The sequence below is a fragment of the Hoplias malabaricus genome, chromosome 6, assembly GCF_029633855.1.
Source record: "Hoplias malabaricus isolate fHopMal1 chromosome 6, fHopMal1.hap1, whole genome shotgun sequence".
In the NCBI taxonomy this organism is placed as follows: domain Eukaryota; kingdom Metazoa; phylum Chordata; class Actinopteri; order Characiformes; family Erythrinidae; genus Hoplias; species Hoplias malabaricus.
In genome coordinates this window covers 27,683,637-27,707,977 of record NC_089805.1, presented here as the reverse complement: position 1 = coordinate 27,707,977, position 24,341 = coordinate 27,683,637, and the positions used below count along the sequence as shown (strand labels likewise).

Below are 24,341 nucleotides of genomic sequence, written 5' to 3'. Positions count from 1 at the left end.
TAAATCATACTATGCGAAAAGCAGAATAACACACTCCATATACCACAGCTAGGGATGACAGCTACCCTCACCATTATTCATCTTAAGCTTGGAAGTGGTTCAGTGAAATTGCCTTCCTTTTGATCGATTAACCTGCTGTGCTTCCTTGGCTAGAGAGAATTCCCAGTGGGAACACTATGTTGGCAAAGTTTTGTTTAGATATTGTGACTAAAATGTGTATGCTTATTAGCGCATTTTAAAAATATCAGAATAGTTTTGAATTACAATTTAGAATACAGACCCAAAAGAGTAACTTAAATAAAGTAAATAGTACAGGAGAAGGAAAAAATGTTAAATGGAAGTCAATATAAAACAGTTTTAGCACTGCTGTTGGTCCATTCATCAGGAAATTTTAATATTCAGATAAAAGTTCTAAACTGGACATTGACAATAGACCTTTGGGGCAAAATGTCTTCAAATTGTTGAAAAACAAACAGCTTGGTTTTTCTCTAAAGTCAAGATCGCCATTTGTCTGTGTCCAAAATGGCTCCCTATTCACTATTCCCTGTATTACTCACAATACAGTGCACTATTATAGGGAACTGAATTCATGAGAGGATTGAACAATTTAGGAGACTACCTCATGCTGGTTTTTACTAAACAGTGCTGTGCATTATGGGTGTCTTCTATTCAGTAGCGTCTGCTAGGGTACATTGTTTGTGTACATTGTTAGTGTACCTGGGATACTGTGGGATTGTTTGAATGCAGTGAAAATTGACAATTATGTTTTCAAACTACAAAATGGCAGAATCGCAAAATAGTGCACTCTGTACTGAATAGGGAACAGTTTGAGACACAGCGTGTGTCTAATTGTGGTTGACATTCCTGGTGTCTATTCTACTGTTAATTCTAGCACTGCTCTCACTGCTCTTTTCACACTCTGCTGTTTTCTTTCTTTAATGACCTCTCACCTGCTGGAGTGTGTCTTCCTTCCACCTTCTCAACTAATGGCATTTTAATAAGGCTATTGTTCTTAAAGGACTTTGAAATTGAGCAGGCCTCTGAATGTAGGGGCTGACGACCATTTACAATTAAATCTAGAGACGGAACGATACTGAAAAGATATCCTGTAGCGATTATAAACTTCTTTTGTGTACTTCACAATGAGCGAGCAGAAAGACTGGAGAGGGTGGGGAGCTGCAGTTTAAAGGGGAAATTGCTGTGGCCTTTCAGAAATTGTTGTCAGTTTCTATTGATCTTTCTCACATTCCAATTCTTTTGAGGCCAATTTTCATGTGGTCCTTGCTTCCTTTTGTAACTTTACTCAGAAAATGGAAGGTTAGCTTTTCTAATTAACCTGCTTTCATACTTCACTTTGCCTCTGTCAGAATCCGATTTCATCAGACAGTTCAAACAACAACTACAATAATCTGCTTTAAAGGAATAAATACACTTGTTTTTTTGTCATTAATCTACCTCAAATGTATTCAAATGTTCACACTATTACAAATAGCTATCCCAGTAAAATCAGGATTATTGTCAGGTTTATATTCTCTTGTCTGTTGGACCATAGTAAATATATTTAACATTTAGGTTACTTCCGTGGTGTGTTAGCATGTGTAATATTTTCACTGAGTGATAAAAGTAAATACTAATATTTCAGTGAAAAATAAAATAAAATAATTTTCCCTTTACATCGAATGTAATCCATCAACCTAGTTTCAGTGTCAGAACTTTGCTGCTTTAACAGGACGTCCTAACAGCATTGTGTATAATCTTAAGCCATGCTGTTAAATAGTCTAAAGTACACTTCCAAAAGTAGTTTCTTTCTCTGTTTAACATACTGTTATCTATGGAGATGCGCAAAACATAGATGGAACAGAAGAAGCAGCCATGTTTAATAGGAATGCTATCTGTATTGTTGTTATACACGGTCCAAGACTGTATAAGAAAATCTGTTCAAGATTACAGTGTTGTTCTGACTGCTGCTCATATATCTTCACAATGAGAGGGAGCTTTTCCATGACTTTGCAGCTTTTTCAACAAGCTGATTGGCTTTTTATTTGAGGGGTGGGACTTCCCTTGTAAACAGGACAGACATTGAGTGTTACCAGATTTCTCATTCATTTTTCAGCCAACAAATTTTCACATCATTTACAGTGTATCTGTATCTTAGGCTTCGAGTGCAAAATTAAAGGAGCAAAGTGGAAAGGGCAGCTGACTGATTGTATAATGGGCAACATGAGTGAAATCATTTCTTAGGAGAGAATGACATGGAGAATGAGGGTATGAGTGTGTGTGTGTGTTTGTGTGTATGATAGTGATAGAGAGAGAGAGAGACAGAGAGATACAGAGGATAAACCAGCAGATGGTAGGGCAGAACCCCTGGGGGTAGGAGCAATGCTATACCCTGGGACCAGAACAGTCAATAATGCCTTGTTGAGTTTCCCACCTGCGGCTCTCCAGTAGACAATGTTATCTCATCTCTCTGACCTATTGTGTGGATCGCTGACTGTAATGACAGTGTGGAGACCCACACAGCCATGGAGGCCTGTCCCTTGAGAGCACAGTCTTGGGAACAGCTCAAACCATCAGAGTAATCTCTCCATCAAAACCCATTCAAATCAATACACAGCATAAATATGCCCTCCGAGACTTTGTAGGCCAGTCAACTATGGCCTACACCTTCAGTGAAGGAAGGAGAAGAGGCCCTATGATGATGTCAATGTTTGGAAATCATTTAGATTGTTGCTGTCCAAATAACACTACAATTTTGGCTTTATAGAATAAGGAAAATTTTATTTCAGGTCAGGTTTTCCTATTGATCCACATGCAAAGCAGATGTGTTCCAGTAAAAAGAATTCTTTGGAGAGTGACAGTATAATGTGTGTAATATTCCACTTGGATATGTTCAATCCTCCTAAAATTCAGTTTTGCTGCTTGTTATTAGTTATTCTATTACAAACAGCCACTTCAGAAGAGCATCCAGACAGCCTCCTGCAGGCCAGAGAGTCATACAATCATGAAAATATGACACAGAGCCTCCTTGGCTTTTCTTATCAGCTCCAACACACACACACACACATACACACACACGCAGTCCCAGATCCCTTTGCTCCCCCTACAAACACTTTAATCCTCTCATGGAACGCAACTGACCCTTGCCTGGAATGTGCCAAAACAAGGGTCAGGTCAGATGTTACAGTTCAAGTTAATCTTTTACACGAACGCCTCCAAAACATCTTTTTTCCCTTTCCTTTTTAAACAAATGTTCAATTTACCTGATATTGAGGGAGCACTAGGGGTGAACATGAGGTTATTCCTACATCACACTATGTAATTAATCTTCTATAACTGATGGTTCATATTGTATGTTCTAGGCAGATGCTTGCTGGAATATCATTGGGCACAAGTGAAACATTTTCCATCAGACAGCCCATATCAGGTGTCCAAATGCTCCACAGTGAGCAGATTTCCACAGCTGATACTGAATTCCTTCACCCAACACAATGCGCTTGTGCTCTTTAATCCACAATCAGTGTTTGCCAAACAAAAGAGGACATTGTCCACAGGATCAAATGCTTGAAGCACACCCAGGCACTCTTGGAGGTGGCATGGTTCATCATGTTCCCGAGAACAAAGGAATAGTGAGAGAGTGAGAAGGAGAGAGAGGTTGTGTAAAAAAAAAATCCTCACCTGCTCTCAGAGCACAAAGCACAGAAGACTTTGCTGTTGGTGACTTATCAAGACACTAGTATTTAATACACTCCTAAGAATCACAATTGTGCTTGCTTGATATTTAATAAGATATTCCAGGTGGTTTCTAAGAGTGACAGACCATTCCATGTGATTGCAAGGGTGTTGTAACTGAATTAATTATATGGTATTCTGTGTGGTTGTTTAAATGTGGCTATCATATTGGATGTGGTTGCTAGAGTCTTAGGAGGTCACTGTTATTTTCTTTACTGCTGAATTGCCAAAAAATATATATGATTATTATTGCTATTATATTGCTATTATTATTATTATTATTATTATTATTATGAAGGATGGCGGCACTGTGGCTCAACAGGTCGTGTCGCAGTCACACCGCTCCAGGGACCTTGGGTTGTGGGTTTGAGCCCTGATCCTAGTGACTGTCTGTGAGTAGTTTGGTGTGTTCTCCCTGTGTCAGTGTGGGTTTCCTCCAGGTGCTCCGGTTTCCTTCCACGGTCCAAAAACACACATTCTTAGGTGGATTGGCTACACAAATGTGTCCATAGGTGTGAGTGTGTGATTGGATGTGAGAATGTGAGTGTGTCGCCGAATGATTCTGGGTAGACTCTGGACCCACCTTGAACATGAACTGGATAAACAGTTACAGACAATGAATTATTATTATCATCCTAATTTATATTGATTGATTGATTAATTGATTGACTGATTCATTGCAGTGGTATCTTACAGGGTAATAGGATGTTTTTTAGGATTTTTTGACACACAATGCAAGTGATGATATCCCAGGTGGTTTCTACAATTTATATGTTCAAACAATGCTATATACAATGCTAAATGCCGTGTTTGTAAATTTATATGTAACAGGTTACTTGATAATGTCATTCTTGTGAAAATTTAAATATACCTCAAAATGTGACACAGTTCCAAAGGAATGTTGTGTCTCAGGGGAAAGAAGTTTATGCCCATATGTGAATTCCCTATAGACAACATTTTTCCCCCAAAAAACTCAAAACCTCCTTCCAGCGCTTGCAACAGCCACTGTCCCCTGGGCAAGAAACAGAAGATTCATTACGCTGGCAATCGATATAAATCCAGATAAACCTCTGAATTCCTAATATGTCTGTTAGGATATTATTGAACTCTGCCTCTCAGCTTTACTGGCTGATAACAACATGTTGCTATAATGATTTTGGCTCACTGTGATACCATGCCTCTATATAAACAGTTCATGTGGCCTTGACTAGTGCTGAGAATCTAGCTAAGAACTGTGAGAATGGCCTGCTTGCTTTGGCCAGTCCTCTGAGATATGGCTTGTTTTGAAAGCTGCAGATATGTTTGCTCTCACTAAATTGTGCTTTAATTAAACAGACGCACATGAGTTCTACAGTAAATAAGGTTTTAATTGTGGACACAAACAACTGTTGAATCGACATTTAGATTAGGAAATCACAGCCAAGCAGCTTCAGTCTGACATTAGCCGTGAACAGAAGTAAGAGGTCTCTGGCTGTTATGTGTAAGAGTCTCTTGAAAGCTGTTTAGCTGATTACAAGTACAAAACATTTTGCAATAAAACCTTTAAATATGTCCCTCAAGAAAACTGTTTGCAACTATTCAATTTTTCAGCAGTCTGAGAACAATAAAAAAGTTATTTAATGATAAATAATATATAGTGTTGGCCTACAGACATATTCTGTCAGCTTAAAGGTATAATATAATAACCAGGATCACATTTCAACATAATTCTCAGACATTTTTTGTAACTATTCATGTTTCAGTAAGTATTCTGCGAACAACAAAAATATATTCTGTGATATATAACAGTAAAAGGTTTATGTTCATAATTCACCCTGAATTTTAATAACAACTGTTATTAGATTAAATTATATGTAACATGTGCTGTTGCAGCATATAAGCTTATGGTCACTGTCAGATAAAAACAGTAACTATTCAGTAGAAAGACTAATCTTTCTCTGTGAGTGTAATGGCACATGATGGACTGAATACAGGAGCCCCATAGATATTCCTAATATTTTTATTTTATGATTTGTTTTCATTCATATGCATAAGTTTATGTACAAAGATGAATGAACGAGTAATGAATAAGTAAATGGAACAATTCTTTTGAGCTAATTCTACAGGCCCATCAGGAAACTGTCAGGCAGTGTAAAAGAAAATTAGAATTTTCAAATGTCAACAAATGAAAAACATAAAACTGTGTATTAAATGGTTTGTTCCAACAATGACTCATGATATATGTTTATTTGCAAGTTTATTTACCATTTTAAAAAAGTTTGTTAATAGTTGATTCCTTACTTTTGAATGGAAATCTTGACTGAGCCCAAGGCCCACTGCAACTGCCCACGGGACACCTCACCCTCTGTCCACATGCTATTGCCGGGAAAAAAATAGATAACCACACTTGTCAAACACTAAAGAAAGGACCCATTCTTTTTCAGTGGCATAACAAGCAGCAGCTGATATTATCTGAAGAAGATAAGATGACTGAGATCATAGCCTTGCTGAATGGATAAAATTCACTCCATCTCATCTTATATCAACACCTTATAGACAACAAATTTCAGAGATGGTTTATTCAAAAAAAAAAAAAAAAAAAAAAAAAAAAAATATATATATATATATATATATATATATAATTAATTTAGCTTTGTTTATATAAATTTATATAATTTTTCCATGGAGGCTGAAGACCACCAGTTTAGCAGTGTCACTTGCATACCATATGACTAAATATATGTAAAGTAATCACAAATTTGTTAATGAAGTTTCTGGCATACACTTGAACATTAGAATTGAACAAATGTATTTTGCATAGCCGAAAACCTAGCAGCATATATCTTCAAGCCTATACAGTAGTATGAAAATGTTTGGCCCATGCTAAAATTATTTTAAAATTATGCCATTTTTTTTATTTATTTATGGCATTTATTCCACAAATGCCATAAACTTTGCACGGACCAAAAAGTTCCAATAACTGTGCATTTTAATGTATAGCAATCTGTTCTCTGAAGCATGTGGACATTTTCATTTAATTAACAAAACATTAATTGATCAGTGGTGTCTCACTTTGATATTCAATGAGATCTTATTTACTGCTATTGCTCCAGTGAACGTACCAACATTTGGGAAAAAAAATGAAATGGGTGGACAGGCCTGCAGCTATGGGTCTGAGCAGTGAAAGTGATGAGCTGGTAGTTTTGGACAGGAAACTGCCCTGGTCCAGTGCCTGTTCTTATCAGAGTTTGTGCAGGCGCCTGCTCCCTATCCACACAGCACTGATGGTAGGAGCACATGGAGAGATCAGACACACACACACACAGATCAGACTGTGATCTCCAGCAGCCATATGTTTACCAACTCTCTCTGACCCTGTCACAGTGCCATTAGACCAGATTTATAACACTTTGTTTAGGGTGGTATGTCCTGAGGACCCTCAGCCTGCATTCTTGCTGGAAATCAGTGATAAAACGCAGTGTTGAAACATATACCCCAGTTTTTTTATACAAACTATATTGACTATTATCCCTTGTGCCTTGTGAAAACTTTTCATTATACACCAGGTACATTTCATGCTATGGGCTAAAAAGACCGTTTTGGGATACTGCAGTTCTCTCTTGTTTGTTTACATTCAGAAGCTCTGGTTGTTTTTGTAGGTGACATAAGTTTAAATAAGTTTTTTTCATTGTTTGGATTACAATAGAAACTTGTTTGTAACTCAGTGTTTTGTAGCACATTCGGTATACACGCAGTTAGCAGTCTCCCGAATTTATTGTGAGTTACTACATAAATAATCAGAGACAACAAAAATAAGTCAATATTACCCACCAATGGAGAAAGTATAAAACTGAGGTATCCTAGCATGCCTGACAGAAACACTGTTTATATATCCATTTACTGACTTAACAGACTGACATAAACAGACTAGAGAACTAGCAACTGGAGAAGAAACATCTTCTGAATTTTATAAAAAGTGTTTTTTGATTACAACTGTGAACATGATTACATTATCATTACATGATTACAATCTGGTTGCATTAAAGTACAACAAAGTTCATTCATTATCTGTAACCGCTTATCCAGTTCAGGGTCGCGGTGGGTCCAGAACCTACCTGCCAGTCCTTTACAGGGTAACACACACACACCTACGGACACTTCTGAGTCGCCAATCCACCTACCATGTGTGTTTTTGGACTGTGGGAGAAACTGGAGCACCCGGAGGAAACACACACACAGACATAGGGAGAACACACCAAACTCCTCACAGACAGTCACCCAGAGCGGGAATTGAACCCACAACCTCCAGGTCCCTGGAGCTGTGTGACTGCGACACTACCTGCTGCGCCACCGTGCTGCCCACTACAACAAAGTTAAGAAAGCTATTTCATTGCCAAATAAAACGACCATTTTTTACAGATGCACTCTTGGCAAATGGCTTCTAAAGAGTAGTACAAAATGTATATTACAACAGGTATCAATAGCATGCTTTTATTGTCATTGCACAGAAGTACAACAAAAATGAGACTCTACATTTAACCCATCCCTAGCAGTTAATACACACACACAACATGGAGCAATGAGCGTGCACACACACACACACACACACACACACAGTAGTGGGTAGTCAGTCACAGAATCTAGGGAGCAGACTGGGGATTAGGTGCCTTGCTTTAGGGCACTTCACCAAAGAATGTTGATGGAGAAGAAAGCTCTGCTTCTTCAAACCCCACACCCCTTATTTTTCCTGCCAGTCTGTGATCAAGCCAGCCACTTTCCCGTCACAAGCCCAATGGATTTAAATATTTGTATTGTGCTTTGTAACAAGTTCATCACCATTCCATATATGTTGTGTTTTACACACTTGTATACTGGTCATCCAGCGAAACTAGACCCAGCTCAGCAGCAAACCAGCATTTGACAACCATTCACGGAACTCGTGTTTGTAAGATGAATTTTTTTAAACCATAGACATTGTTTTTAGATTATGGGAGGTTGTGTTATGGAAGTGTTATGAATTTGATTGTAGAACTCCCCATAAAAATCACTATGTCTTATGAACAGGGCTCTACAGGGTTCAGAGTACTAAAAAAAGAGAAAAGCATAAAACAGAAGTAAATAAAAATGCAAATCCTCTTTTAGTATAGTGTTGAGATCAGTATCAGGCACAGAAACATAGGGGATTTTACAAGACATACCAGTTAAAAGAAAAAAAAATAAAAAGGGGGAAAAAGTTCCCTGGATGTTCCATAGCAGCACATCCTGTGCACTGTGGCTATCTCAGTGTCCAGCAGTGCCTATCTGTTTGCTTTGTGGCTATCGAGTGGAAAAACTGACTCATGATGTGACTCTGGGAGTCAAAACCCACCGCCACTATTGGCCTTGGTCCTGAGCGCCCCTGCATAAATACGACTCTCTTCAACAGCACTGGGTAAACTTCCCCTCTGTGCAATGATGCACACGCTTCCTGTAGGATCACTGTAGCTGCAGTTGATAAAGGAATAAAGCTATTCAGCCCTATCCAGTCAGAGCATGGGGGGCTGAGGATAGACAGTACTATGCAAAAAAATTGGAGACCTCTGCTGTTTCCAAAACTGTGACAACTTACTACACAGTGCACTATTTTGGGGTTCTGCCATTTTGTATTAGTATCCGAAAACATGTGCTGCTTTTGGAATTGTTTCTAATAACAGGAATAATGCACTCTATAGTGTGCCAACCATTTTGTTGTGTTGTGCGTAGTCCCAATGGTACATTTCACTTCCTATATAGTTCACTATCAAATAAACAATATATCACACATTGTAGTGAAAAGATAATGTACACTAGAATTTCCAGTGTATATCATAATGCACTTCTGTGGTGTCTCACTAATGGCAAAGAAGGGTTTTTTTCAGATGTATCCCAGAGCAGCAGGAATACACAGACAGACCACATGTCAGTTCTATCTACTAATGTAAGTAGATGCCATTCATTCATTCATTCATTATTTGTAACCGCTTATCCAGCTCAGGGTCACGATGGGTCCAGAGCCTACCTAGACTCATTGGGTGCAAGGCAGAAATATACCCTGGAGGGGGCACCAGTCCTTCACAGGGCAACACACACACTCACACACCCACGGACACTTTTGAGTTGCCAATCCACCTACCAACTGTGGGAGGAAACCAGAGCACCTGAAGGAAACCCATGCGGACACGGGGAGAACACACCAAAGATGCTGCCCTTATATAAAGTATATTTAATATAATATCACTGTGAGACAGCTGTTAGAGGTTATTAAACACAGGCACGGGGAGCACACACCAAACTCCTCACAGACAGTCACCTGGGGCAGGAATTGAACCCACAACCTCCAGGTCCCTGGAGCTGTGTGACTGCGACACTACCTGCTGCACCACCATGAGGCTCTGTAAGTAGATGTCATTTTTATTAAAATAAATATCAATGCTCATATTAGTGAATTAAAGGGGGCCAACTTAATTTACATCATATTCGTGTGTTCTGTCTTTTTTTGTTAATTCTTTGAAACACTGTTTCCAAACATAGTGTCAGAAAAGTATTTTGGTCATCCCCTAGGCTGTTCACTATGTAGTAAATTTTATATATTAATACTGAAGAATTCATGAGTAAACCATTCCAAATGCAGCAATTACAATAGTGAAGGCACACTGCCCTGCACATTCATTGCTTTACTTTCTCCCAACACATCTGATTCAAGTTAATAAACAAGTCTTTTCAGAGTTGCAATGGGTGTGTTACAGCAGGGAAACCACTAAAATGTGCAGGACATGCCTTACCAGATTCCAGATACCCATAATACCCCACGTTGTTTGGTTTCCTACAATAGTGCACTATAAAGTGTGTAATGAAGGGAATAGCAAGCAGGGGACCATTTTGAACACAGTTGATGTTTCAGTTGTTTATTTTATAGTGAAAATTAAACTCTCTTAGAACTTGATGTCTCACAGTCCAAGTAGTGCAGATTTAGACTTCTCAGTCCATAAACCCTACAAATGTCTTTTTTTCAGCGTTCTTCTTTCTTACTTTTTTTGTATATATTTTTTTCTCAGTTATGATGCCACATATTTTATTTCAAATAAATAACAGTGAACACCTGGTAATCATGATATGACACATTTTTACTGACAAGAATATACTAAATACATCAAAATATATTGAAACACATTTTTTTAAAGTAGCTTTGAGAGGATCCACCTGGGAGGTGTTTCCAAAAGACCTGAAGGAGCTACAAACATACTAAAACCTACCTGAAGGACTGGCTACAGAAACATACAGTTGACCACCTGCCATCTTAGCAGAACATCTGCACTAAAAATACATCTTGGCCACCAGCAAATCAAGATCAACATTTGTTCATGTAGTAGTCTTTCTCTTGCAGAAAATGCTGACATACCAATCAGAGCTGGCCTCCAAACATGATCTTTCTGGCTGTTTTGATGTGATTAATCAGTGCTTTTAAACTAAAGGGCTATTTTTCATTTCCTGTCCTGGGAGGCAGATTCATATCTACCATGGCACAGAACCAACTCAAACAACCTTAGCATGTTTCCCCCGTATGACTGTAGCCAAGTGGCTGATAGAATCTGCAGAAATAACCTCTCTCTGCTGCTCTAGCCCTACCCAGAGGAGTCAGAGTTCATGACTAAGATGATTAGGGAACAATGCTAATGTTCTCTGTGAGAGATAGGGTGTGTGATTATATCCAGCCTTATGGGAGTCCCACCCAGGGAGCATGAGAGGGGAAGTGTGGTGGAGGGTGGTCAGCACCACTGGACCCTCATCACTGTCCACACCTCTTACTTAGAGTAGGACCTCCTAAAATCAGAGTGATCCAGGAACAAGGCTGTGTTCTGTGAGGCTTTTCATAAGCTAAACTGGCAATCAAAATAGTCCAAGGAACATAACAGGGTGAATCTGACTTAAAGACACCATGTGAAATGTATGAAATCTGATGACTGTGTTTTTTTCAAACACGATTGCCATCTACAGAGAACTTCTTTCTTTAACTGATGGGAAACAGCAACAACATTGTCTGTCATCGTTTCATTTCTTATGAAGCCAGTTTTATTAGCTTCTCTGAATGGGAATACAGTTCTTTGCTTTGTGACTCAAGCCAGCTAGACTTCACAGTACAGACCATGCTTAAGAGATTTAGACATGGAGTGGAATAACGAGAGCAACTTTTTGAGGTGGTGGACCCTAATTGTGTACATAAGACAGAGTTGTATTTGCAGAATTTAAAATGATATTAGCATGCTACATGATAAAGATTTGAGATTTATTAATTTATTTATTTCTTCTTCCTCAGTTCCTTGTCAGTCGATGGCTCCTTCTCAGGTTGAGAACGTCTTTCGTTCTTGATGTCTGATCTGAATATGTTTTGAACATTTGGATTTGATTCAGCAGAGAAAACATTCATTGATTATCTGTAACCACTTATCCAGTTCACGGTCGCGGTGGGTCCAGAGCCTACCTGGAATCATTGGGCGCAAGGCGGGAATACACCATGGAGGGGGCGCCAGTCCTTCACAGGGCAACACACACACACACACCTACGGACACTTTTGAGTCGCCAATCCACCTACCAACGTGTGTTTTTGGACTGTGGGAGGAAACCGGAGCACCCAAAGGAAACTCATGCGGACACGGGGAGAACAAATGAATACATTTCTAATTAATTTGAAGTAAATATTTTTGATAGTACTGGCAGGACTACCCTTTATTTTAAGGTGAATTTTAAATGCATGCAAATTCTATTTAATCTGATCACCTATATTAAACATGCAATATACTGCAATGGTGTAGATTTGCTCTTGACATTGGTGGGGACCTAGGAATCTACCCATCTCATTGCATATATTTTTTTATTATATTTTTTTTAGGTCAGTGGTAAAATAACACTGTAAGAGAACTTACAAGTGGCAGTTTGTTGTGCAATAAATTTCCAAACCATTTTGGAACAGAAAATTTTAGCCTGCTTTTATTATGATGGAATTATTTCATTAACGAACTTGACTTTAAGTGACAAGTTTCTTTGAAAAATAGCTCCTTTTGTCCACCTTCTTTTTTCCTGCCATCCTCACTCACTTTTGACAACCATGTGTCACCCACGTTGCACCAGAGTCCTGCACAGTAATATTCGCTTATGACTGGAAAGTTTCCTTCCAGTTTTGGCGCTGCTAACAACCAAAAGCAGCTACAGAGTCTCATGTGACAGCAGGGAAAGGCACAGCCAATCACATTGGTGATATGTGTTAAGGGGAGGTAGGACTTGAGTAGAGAACGTGATTTAACCCTTTCTGCAGCTCTAGGTAAATTAAATATTAAATGTTGCCTTTTTTTTTCTTCTTCTTCTTTTTGGGGACAATTCAATAATTGCTGGATGTTGGTGGGGACACACCTCCCCATCCATGCTAATTCTACGCCCTTGATAGACTGTATAAAACTTGGGCCAAGTCAAATGTGGAGTTGGAAATGATCCGCTGTGCTCACACCCAGCAGTAGCTGCTGACAGACTGGGAATGATGAGTTGTATTAAATATATATTTTAGCTATTGTTTTGAAATAAGAGTTGGGATGGTATTGAGAGGACATGCCCTTTTGAAATGTACCACTGCCACACTTGCCTAAAGGTCACTGTACATCGGTGTCACATTTCTGTATACACTAGACATGATTGTATAAAAAAGCTCAAACTGGTAAAACTAGGGCCAGGAATGGTATGGCATGGCTAGAACCGAACAAGCTTTAGATTAGTTGTGTAAATCAGTTTGTGCTGAATGTTGAATGTCTTAGTGCTTTAGATATTGACTTTCTCTTGATGAAATACCAAAACCTGGCCTTCTCCCGACAGGGACTCTGCTATAGTCTTTCAACATCATGAGCCCAGCAAGCTGGGAGACTTTCAATTCTCTGATGATAACTGCAGAGCAGTAAACACTCCTCAAAGGCCCTTTTGCTTTGGTTCTGCCAAGCAGAGTTTATTCTCTAAACAGATATGTCCAGCAGCTCTGTCTGAGCAGGCCAAAAAAGCAGCAGCAACATGATAAATAACACCCTTCTGCTGTCTGAAATAAAGACAATGGTGGGAATCAGCTTCAGACTAAAGCTTATGTACATAAACAATTGGCTGTTTCTAAAAGGAGCAGCTTTAAACTCCTCAGCAGTTTAGTGGAGCCTGCTGTCAGTTACTTATCAGCTGATTTTGTGTACGATGTAACATTTTCTTCCATTTGAGACCCCTGTGTATTCATGACTATATTTGGGGTTGTGGAGGGGCAGGAGGATGAGGATGATGAAGGTGAAGCTGTCTGACCGCTGTCTGTTGCTGTGGTCAGGATGCTTCCTGCAGATGTTGATGCATTTGGATCACGGGTCAGAGAACAAGGATCTGGACAGGTCGATAACGAGCATACCCCGAGGAGTTTCCTGTGGATGTGGACGCTGTGACCTGCAGGCTTTCTCTCTGTCTCATGCCTCTGACCTGGACAGGACATTCTCTCATCTTTCCCCTCTGAGCGGCGCTGAGATGTCAAAGGAGGACAAAGCCTTGCTCAGCTAATCAGACAGCCATTGGTCAGGAGGAAGAGCTGCCTCCCAGCCCACAGTGGCTTGACTGTAATGTAGATAAGACCTTCATGTTTGTGTTGGGCCCAAATTAAAAACAGGAGGAAGAGGATTTATCTGTACATCCTGGCCGGCTTTGCTGTGTACTGAAAAATGGCCAGAGTTTATGAATGATTTCCCCTTGACCCCATGCAATCTGTTTCAAATCCATCATATAAAATGAGGATTGGGCATTCATGATCTCTGGATATAACTTTGTAAGCTTGTAGTATTAGTCAAGTAGTCACGATCATGCATTCCAAATAAGACAAAATAATGAGACATAATGTTCCATTTGTAATAGTGCACTACACAGTCTAGCATTTTTATGTCAGTGCTTTCTGGGCTTGTTTTTATAGGAATGTACTACCTACCTCCGTTCTTCTAGAAGCTCTTTCATCTTTCAGAACACATCTAAAGACACCAAAAGATTTGATTATTTTGTTAATTCTGTTAAGAATGCTCTGATTTCCCATTGCTTTAATTTGACCTATATAGCACCTGTATTACACTGTATTATTGTGGAAAAAGTCGGCTTGTTAAACAGAAAACCTGACCTGTCCTGGGCTTTCACTCAGAGATTGAAATTCAAGACTTGCACCACTTCATCTACCAATTTTGACAGATTTCCCATATTCCAGTTGTACATGAACATATACTTCCCAACTGTGGAAAACAAATTTTATATATTTTTATATATAAGGCCTAAAGCATTTCTGTGCACTGCCTCCCACATGAGGTAACAGAGGGCTCTAGACTAACTTGTTTGCATTGGACAAAAAAAGAACAAAAGTTAGTTGAACCCAAATTTTTGTCTGCATTGCATTTAACACAGCAGTTTTACAAGTTCTTTTGCAAGGGGCCCTCCTACCTGAACTCTGAGCCAAAATGTAACCATTCTTTGACAGTTGCACCTGACTGTTCACTAGTACTCTCTCTCCTTTTTGGCTTATGAATAAACAGCCAGCTATATGCCGAACAAAATGAGGTGTAAACAAACAATGTTTATTCATAAAACAATATATAAATCAACAGTTTTAACATCATTAACTTTGTGATCAAGGGACCTGAAAGTGGTGGGTTCAAGTCTCACTTCAGGTGACTGTGAGGAGTTTGGTGTGTTCTCCCTGAACTGGATAAATGGTTACAGACAATGAATTAATGAAACTTTATGATCAGCCCTCCAGCATCCAAGTCAGCATTTGTCTTTTTCTGTAACAGCTCCAGTCCTTAAAGTGGAATAGAAGAAAAAGAAGCAAACGTAGCTGTTTATTCTCCAGCGTGCAGCTTTGTGTCATCTTAATCTATGCAGTAGTTTGTCCAGGCACCTGTAACTGTTTCACTGTTTAAGGTGTAAAAAAATGTAAAATATGCTGGTGTTAGTGTGACTGTGTGAATACCTCACTGCTGTTCCTGCCACTCAGTCTCGTGGAGTCTTTTTTTTATCCTAAAGTATAGTTTCTCTTCATTTTCTGATAATACACAAACTCTACCTAACTTGAGATGACGGGACCTTCGTTAATTTGCTGGGCCCTATGCAATGTGTGTACTCAGTGTATAGGGTTTTCCGGCTCTGGGCCTAGGCTTCTCACCTCGGTTCTGTCTGACTGCAGCACATCCAGGCCCCGCCCTTCACTATCTCTGATTGTTTTAGACCACGATATGGGCCTAATGTGTTGATGAACTACAGTCGCAAAGACCTTTTTTCCCCCTCTTACGGATGATCGCACTAGTGCAACCTCAGATTTATTTTAGCCACTCCATTCAGAATTTTGTTTACACATCTAGAGCCCTGTAACAAGACAGGGAAGAAGCCAGAGCTTCATCTCAGGCTAGGCTATAGCCACAAATTTCAGCTTTAATTAGCTATATGTGTGCTACCAGTAAGAATCACCTGGCAATGGAATGCTAATGTGTATAAAGGGCTCGGGAGAGCTGAGGAGAGGAAGATAGAGACTTGATTTTAAGATTTTAAATGCTTTTTTGTGTAAATAAATAATAAGCATTTTACCTCAGGACCCAACAGTAACAAGGCCACAAACAATTCTTAATTTCTTTGCCAGTATTTTGAAATATTTCCTTTGTAGTAGTGAATCCCTCTGGAAACCTCTGGATTAATTCCTTTTAGAATGCATCAGCCTCTGACAATCCTTCTGCAAACATGCATCTTTTTTTCTATGTATGCCCACCCATGTACAATTTCTCTTGTCTGTGTGTGTGTGTGTGGGGGGGGGGGGGGCATTGGTGAAAGCTCCTCCATAAAGTCTGGCAAAGTTCATAAAAGTGCCCTCAGGCATCTCATATAACAGAGCCACTGGCTGCAGCTGCCACATGGAAACTAATACAAAAGGCCTTCTGACCCAAAGCCTGCCACTATTGTGAAGGACGTCAGTGTCTCTGAGTTGCCATTTCAGGATTCAGCTGAAGACTTTGGGACTTATGGTCGCTGACACACTTTCATTTATTCCAAGTAGTGGGACCACTGCCACAAACAGCTTCTCAGAAATTCAACCCTGAATTTCAGTTAGTGTCAGATAACTGCAAGGGGAAGATTGATTCTCTGTACCACCATCGTCTGCATTCACATCTGGAGTGGACTTATAAATTCTGTATTCATACGTCTTTATAAGATAATAAGATGCTATATGGCATTCACAGTGCCTTGTAATTCCTGGCATAACTGCCTCAAAGTTTTTACATATACATTCATAACACTTATTGTTATGGTTGCTGTGAATCCAGAGCTCACCGTCACTCACAGTTGTGGACACATATGCACATGTTTTTGAAATGTGGAAGGAAACAAGATCACCCAGGGGAAACAGATGCAGACACAGGGAAAACACACCAACCTCTTTATGATAGTGACCCAAAGCAGTGTTTAAAGCCACAACCCTGGAGCTGTGCAACAGTGAAGTTACCTGTTGTGGTCCATCAGTTCTTTCCACCAAAAGATGTCTGGTTCTTGAACAGGTTCTGTTCCTAATTCTTGGAACCTTGGTTCTTTCCGGTGAACCGGCCCGCGTTTCTACACGTTTAGAGGGGAATCATGAAAACGTCATCAGCGGGGGACGTCGCTGTGGCTGAATAAAGCGCCAGGGCCAAAAATAAACTGTTAGAGCCATGACAGGGTCATTGTTTTTTTATTTTTACTGTGGAGTCAGACCAGAGTGAGATATAATACTGTGTGAATGTTGCCGAGTTCAGAGCCGTCCTGTTGAGTTTGTGAACAGCAGAGAAACGTAACCAAGAGCCGCGGCTCTGACCAACGCGCATGGTATCGCGCCGAACAGCACCAGAAATTAAAAAAAAAACAGAGCGTGCCCCTGTTATTTATTCATGTGTATCGTTGTAAATCACCCCGTACAAATTCACTGCGCGATAACGCTGTGTTTGAGCCTCTGAACTCTTTCTTAATTACTGAAACTCGACACGCCCACGGACGACGTCACGGTTCACGCTGAAAAACCTACTCTTCTTTGGTTCCAGGTGGGAATGAAATTTTCTGGTATATGTCGGTGGAAATGCGCCCAACGTTCCATATTTAGTTCGCGAACTAGAACCGTTCCGGTTCCTCGTTGGTGCTATGTGAAGTCATCGTTCGGGTAATGCATTATACGTGTTATTAAAAGCATTGACCAGCCTCTGGTTATAGTGTTACAAGAACAGATGTTATAATACATTATGAACCCTAAAATATGCTTGTCTAAACTCATCCAATGCAAATGGAGTTATTTGTGCCACAACTACTTATAAATGCTTTTAAAAATCCATTATCCAGGACTCGTAGGACATGTTACTGAAATATCATTCTGGAGACGATATAGTTATTGCTTTCCAGGCAGTTATTCCACCAAGGGCTTTTTTCTTGGTTAATATACAAGTCTCCTTTTTTGACACTTGAAATGAGGGCTTACCTTACAGTCTTTGAGGGACGGCATGGCTCCAATTATTTTATAGTTCAAGCATAAAACAAAAATTTAGTCTATCTTATGAAAGCTCTTAATCCACACTGTGTAGTCAGGCTAAGGGGCCACCCTGAAACCGAGCCGCTTTGCCAACAAAAAGGCCTCCATCTATGACTTGGCGTACAAAACAAATTACATGGCAAATCAAAGCTGTGTCATTCTTTAATCTGACTCTGTGCATGAACAGAGAGCTCAAATAACTATAGCAGACACCCAGGAGCTCATGGAATAGCTCTAAACGAGACACAAGACAGAACCTAACCTTGTCCTAAGGCATCTGTCAGCAGCCGAGGGGTCAGTGTGGTTTCATTCGGCTTGACGCGGTGGTCTCTTAAGGGACTGGAGATGGCCGGTTCAGAGAGGTGAAGGTTTAGACCTTTCTCATCTTCTCCATGGCATCTCTCCACAGGTCCATTGCAACAGCTGCAGCTAATACTTTCTCTCACACACACACACACACACACACACACACACACACTATCATTCACTCTCTCAAAATGCTGCATGGCCTTCACTTTTGAGGTGGAAATCTTGAAAGTGATCCTGTTGAACTTTGGCAACAAGGCTGGGCTGGCTAATCTGGGGGCAGAAAGTCTGACCTGACCTGGACTTTCATTCAGAGACTGAAGTTCAAGACTCCACACCCCCTATGTTCACTGGGCTTGACCAGTACTTTTCTTCACCCTCTGCCCTCTTTGACCCCAGGCCACACAGCTATTGCGCTTCGATGGACTGACAGATTCGACACAAGCTGTCGGTTTGGACTGTGACCCAAGATGCAAGACCCCTGACCAAATGCACAGACTCTGGACAATGCCAGTAGCTGTCTGGGGTGACACAGAGAATGGCGGGGAGACAATCTGAAGCCGTGTTTTTTCCTTTCTCTTCACAATTTACCGCCTTTCCTGAAACATCCCTGACCCCACCCAGATGTGCTATTTTAGCTGAAGGAGGAGTCCTATTCTTATATTTTTCTCTCCATTCCCCCTGCCAGAGCTTGACTTCAAAAACAGATCCTGAGAGCTAGTCCAGGAAAGAGGATTGGTTGCTCTTTTCACAAGGGACATGAAGGAATTTCGTGTTTACTGGAGTGTAGTGTATATATAATGTTTACGCTCTGAAAATTTGCTAAAGGCCATCTGAGGAACTTATTTGGTATCCCACAGAATATTTCAGTGGATAATATTTAAAATATTAATGTGTAAACCTCCACCTGATGTAGTTTGATAAAAATGAAATTGATTTGTACATATTTCACCATTTCCAGGATTCACAAAATGTGTAACAAAATATGACTGGCAGTGGTAAAATGTATATTTTATACTTTCAGTGCATGTTCATGTGATTTTTTATCACCTAACCCTAATCTTAACCCTAAACCTGATCCTTAACCATATATTTAACTTTAGCCTCCAAAAGTGTAGTATCTGTGTAACAATCACAGAGTACAGTGCTTCTGTGTAGCATAACAGAGAGTTTGAATGGATTAAGTGAAGCATCGCCACCACTGGACTGGAGCACCTTAGTAATAGTAAAATAACGACCAATTATGAATTATACCTTATAAATGTTACAAACATCTGCAGAATACCTTTTAGTAATGCTTCAGAATTTTAAGACTGGAATCTGTAGGTGAAAAATATTAATGCATATTTGAAAAAAGAAAGCATATCTCCACAGAAAAAATAGGATATATAACAAAGGTCAGCTTGATTGTAAATTGTTATTGAGGTTTCTGTGCATATAAGGAAACTAAATAAATGAATTTTTCACAGTACCTCAGTGAACCTTCACTCAGGCTACTGCTTTATCCAGTTCAATCAGGACCACCAGGCTACAGAGAAGCTACTTCCTGCACTCCATCAGACTTCTGAAGAGTTAAATATTACAAATGCATGTAACATTCCATCTTCTGGACTTTTGTACTACACTAATTTATTGTGGTATAAAATAAAATATATAATCAAATCAACCAATCAATGTTATTTATATATCTATTTTCATAACCCTCATAAAGCAGCTTTACAGAGATCTGGGTCCAAGCCACCTATGAGCAAGCCAGGGGCAACAGTGGCAGGGAAAAATCTCACTCAGCACACGAGGAAGAAACCTTGGAAGGTTTCTGGTTGACACAAGAGAACACAACAAATAACAGAACAGAAGTAAAAGGTAACTGATAATGAGCTATAGGTATTATTTTACCTGCTGTCCTTGTCCGTGTATATTTTATTAGTTTGATTCTGCACTCAGCACTTTAATATGAAATGTATGACTGTGTGTGTGTGTGTGTGTGTGTGTGTGTGAGTGTGTGAGTTGTAAGAATGTGTGGTTCTGTACTACTGTGAAATGTCAGCGCACTGTGAGGTGCTGGAACCAAAACCAAATTCCTTGCATGTGTAAGCATATTTGGTCAATAAAGCTTGTTTTATGATTCTGAACCCTAGGTTATTAGTGACCAAGCACTTGTGTCTACCTCACGCTGATCTTCAAATGTCTATCAAAATAATTTATTAACAAAAATGAATGAAAACATAAAATACATTTTTCATTTGAATATATTTTGACACTTTCTTCAAAAAATGGATGAGCTATGATGTGCATTTAGGGATTACAGACATTGGTCATAGTTCTGGTAACCAGTGAATTTGTATGTATTTTTACACTGCAGTACATTGACAGTCTATGTGCTCCTATCACCATGGACGTCAACAGAGTTGTTTAACCTCTATGCTCTGCAGTCACTCTGTGAGCATATCCACTACCAGTTTTCTCCAGCAAGAATGATTAATACACCAATTACATCCATCTCTTTCCCTCACTTTTTCCTCATACACTGTTATTCCAAGCGTTCTAATAAAACATATTGAAGTTAGCCAGGCGCACAAGGCTCACTTTGTTGATTTGTGGAAATAATTCCCAGCCAAATGTGCTTTATATGTTAGCATCTGGTTAGTTCATCCACTCTCCTAGATTTATGAAGGGTTAGTTTGGGCAGCACAGATACACTGAGTACCTTTTTTCTACATTTCTGATATATGACTGCGTGGTATTGAATTGTGGGGAATTCATGGATTCTTGAGGATAAATGAACATGCTTAATTACACCGCTGCTGATGTTTCATTTGACCACAGTTCTCAAACTGTCTGACAAGGTGCTGTGCTTTGGGAGATCACCCATTCTTTCTGCTTTTTAGGGGGCTTTGTCCAATTCTATTCCCATAGAAGATAAATCAAGAAAGAGATATCCTTAATTTCTCTGTAGTTTCAACAAGATTTGCTGCTGCTCAGCAAATTCAAAGTCTAGGGATCTCATGTGATTCCTGTTTCAAAGAGATCTCAGTCAAGCTTCACACTGTGCCCAGATCTGCAGAGATATTGACATTCATGTTTATCTACAGCTGCAGTAAATACAGGAACTCAAACATTTTGATCTCATGTCTAATATTGGCCTAGCACAATTTCTCTGGAGGTATTTTAGGAGAATTACTGTTAAATCTCCTGAGCCATCACCAAGCAACTTTTGAGATTAGAGTTGTTGGACAAAACAGATCTGGGGTAATCTCACATTCCATAGCAGCCATCTTCTGGTAAACAGCCCTTGTAACATGCTGTGTCTTTAATCCTCATCTTGTGTCTGCAGTTCCCTGTGGCTTTGAAGTGAGAGCAGTCCCGTGGTGGAGTCGTCACTGGCCAACACATTCCTCAGCCTCTCTGTCAACTAATGCCATTCACTGTGCAGTTTGTGCTCTCTGCTCTAGGCCAGAGAAATGTGGCAGGCTTCATGGAGCCTCATCTCCTCCCAGATCACCCTGCTGTCTGCAGTACAGCCCCCTAGCCTGTAGTCAAACAAGGCATCTTTGGACCAAAGTGTAGTCTCAGTACATATGGCTAATGTTTTTATTTCTAGAATGACAAATGTGTAATACAAAATAACACAGCTGCTTAATACAATGCTTTAAATCAAATTTCAAATTGAATTGTTTTGTTGTAATATTTAAATTTAAATTAATGACATGTGCACAGAAGGATTTACATTCAATTTATATTCTTTACCAACATCCTCAAGACCTCAAGACCCACTATTTATCAGAATGTCAATTATAAAAGTTGTTTCCAAGAAAATGAATGCCCTAACAGCATTTTAGAAATAACTCTACACTATTGCTTGGTTTCATACAGATCCAGTGTTCCAGTCCAATGGGTTCAATCCCTGCATCGGGTCTCTGTTTGTGAGGAGTTTGGTGAGTTTTCCCTTTGTCAGAGTTGGTTTTCTCTGATTGCTCCGGTTTCCTCCCACAGTCCAAAAATGCATATTGGCAGGTGGTTTGTATGTAAATGTGTCAGTATGTGTTAGTGTGATATCATACAATGGACTAGTCCCATCCAGGGTGTGTTCCTGCTGATTCTAAGATTCTGGGTGGGTCCGAGTGATTTTAAGTAGGCTCTGGACCCACAGTAAACCTGAGCTGGATGGAGCAGTTAAAGAAATTAATGAATGAAGTTTTAAGCATGTCAATGGGCTGATTATTAGGGGGGAAATCCCACTTCAGATAGTTGCTGAGCAAATCTCAGAAATGACCTAATCGAACTGAGGGGTCCAGAATCCACCCTCATTATTATTCTGGTAAACATTATTCTTCTAAACAAGGCTTCCAATTTTGACCTCCTTATGGCAACCCTATACAAAGGGACGGAACTGAAGCAGGGAGCATTCAGGCTATGTATACGCCATTCATTCATTCATTCACTCCTTCATTCAGGGTTGTTGTCACAGCAACAAGTTACTATAGCAACGGAGCTCTGAGAGTGTGTGGTGTGGTCTTTTTGTGTAGGGCCCTGCTCCATTGTATCAGGCTCCCTCTGGAACAGCGGCACACTTTCCCCTGGGGGTTTCCCTATACAACATCTGGCCCTCTCAGCCCCCCTGCCCAGCACACTCTGGGGAGAAAGAGCATGCTCCTCTTCTTTTAAAAGCATGTCCACTGACACCTGCTGAGAAGATCAGGGGTCATCCTCCAAGCAAGCATGCATTAAGAGCTTTGACTGCAGTTTCCTGGAGTCCAATCATAGCCCAAGGGTTTGTCTTTATCCCTTCGTTTAAAGAGAACTTTCCCGCTCTATCTACCGACAGCAATGCCTGGTTCCCACACTAATGCTTTCAATTTATCACTAGGACCCAGTGGGGCAAAGCAGAGGCTCTGGCTTTTAATTTGTTTACATTTAAGTCATATTGTAGACACATTTGCCCGGAACAACTTACATTATTCATAATGAGTTAAGAGTCTCATCCAAGGACTCTTACACATATAGTTTAGTATTCCTGTCTGAGCTGGGAATCCCTGTCTGCTCTGTGCAACCTGGGAGGTTGTCACCCCTTTGGGGACCTTCACATGGTTCCAGGGGCTTTGTGAATATGATTATACAAAAATTTTCAGATGCAAACTGATGCATAGCACTCCTACAGCAGTGATCAGGGATGTTATCTGATGCCACTAAGCATATGTAAGCATTCTTTGAAGATCCACCAACCAATCATCATTCCTCACTAAACTCACTATTTACACTTGTTGCAATACCAGTCAGAGAAATCAAAGTGGAAATAAGCTGTCTCTGGTTCCCAGTGCTGCAGGGTGTCTGTATTCAGTCAGTTTGCACAAAAGGGTTTGTGTGAAACATTGTGTATTATATAAATACTTCTCTCAGATTGTGTCCTGTCTGTTGTTTTTATCATATCTGTGTCTGAATGATGCTTTTATTAAATGTGATTTTCTTTTGTTTTTTTGAAATGCCCCATTGGTTGCTGACCAGTGTTGCAAAATACACAACAGTCCTTGCTGTTCTAGACCTGTAATAGTGAGTTGAGGGTTACAATATGTTTTTTTTACCTCAAAGCGGGGTCACACTGTGAAAAAAATTGCTTTCTGTTTTTTTTTCTTTTTTACTGTTCATCCAAAGATCAGAAGCACCAGCCGTCATCCATAAACATCAGTCTGAGCCACATATGCCTCAACATTAAGAACACTCATTTCCTGTACA

The 24,341-nt window shown here is 39.9% G+C and overlaps 1 long non-coding RNA gene across 1 annotated transcript; it reads right to left on the bottom strand.

The window, feature by feature from the left end:
- Window positions 1-13,850: 13,850 nt before the first annotated feature.
- LOC136699159 (uncharacterized) lies at window positions 13,851-17,367 on the bottom strand. The gene is made up of 3 exons (XR_010803621.1): window positions 17,259-17,367; window positions 14,712-14,751; window positions 13,851-14,347 (listed from the first exon to the last, which is right to left on the bottom strand). It is a non-coding gene; the product is annotated as an uncharacterized lncRNA (long non-coding RNA).
- Between the last annotated feature and the right edge of the window lie 6,974 nt (window positions 17,368-24,341).